The sequence below is a fragment of the Drosophila innubila genome, chromosome 4 (genome assembly GCF_004354385.1).
Source record: "Drosophila innubila isolate TH190305 chromosome 4, UK_Dinn_1.0, whole genome shotgun sequence".
NCBI lineage: Eukaryota > Metazoa > Arthropoda > Insecta > Diptera > Drosophilidae > Drosophila > Drosophila innubila.
In genome coordinates this window covers 318,817-319,829 of record NC_047625.1, presented here as the reverse complement: position 1 = coordinate 319,829, position 1,013 = coordinate 318,817, and positions in this window count along the sequence as shown.

Here is a 1,013-nt window from a genome sequence, read left to right as displayed (position 1 = left end):
ATCGCTTATCAGGATGGGTCGCAAGTGTAATTGTGTTCTGCGCAATTATTTTACATTCCAAGTGGAAAGTAATGTTTCGAGTGTAAAATATAAAGTGACATTCAGTGGCAACTATTTGTGCAATCTGAAGCGGCACTTAGAATAGAAGCACAAAAGCGAGTTCAATGAAGTGGCAGAAACCAAAGAAACCGAAGTGCCTGAAAAGAAAAGAAGTTTTCTGTTGTATGGGCCAAGACGAGTCAAGAATGCCTGTATTGACCTGGTGACCGCGCAAAGTTCCGTTGGCATTGCACTGGACTCAAAGGTTTTAAAACATTAACAGCTCAAATATTTAGTGGCTTGATATGATAGTCGACGAGAAATACAGGCAAATAAAATGCGAAATTGGGAACGCATTAAAAACAGAATCCTCTGCCTTAAAATGGACACGGCCACAAGATGCAATCGCGGTATTCTGGTGTTAATGTGCATTCATCGATCGCGGTGTAATATGTAAAAACTTTGGGCATGATCGAATTGAGAACAGCACACATCCCAAAATCTTTGCAACGAAATAAAGACCATATTGGCTGATTTCAGCATTACAAAGGAAAACAAATTTATACCATCACGACAGATAATGGTCGAAACATGGTCAAGGCAGTGGAACTGCTAAGTAGTTGCGAGGCAGATGGGGATGACGAAGACGATTTGGACGATGAAGAGCTGCTAAAGAATTTAAAAATTCACTCAATTAGCTCTATAAAATGTGCAGCACATACCCTTCAACTAGCTGTTAAGGATTTTTACAACGCCTCGAATCCTTTGATTTCTTTCGAAAAAGAATGACGAATTGAAGCTTTTAAGAACGCCGGCGTACAGGTATTTTCATTGGATTCTTATGTTAAATATTGGTACAAATATTTATTTTTTAAATACATAACAAACTAAGTTTTTAATATGAATAAATTAATATTTGATGCTTGTATACTTTACATAGATTTTATTACAAGAATAATACAGTTAGCGTCACA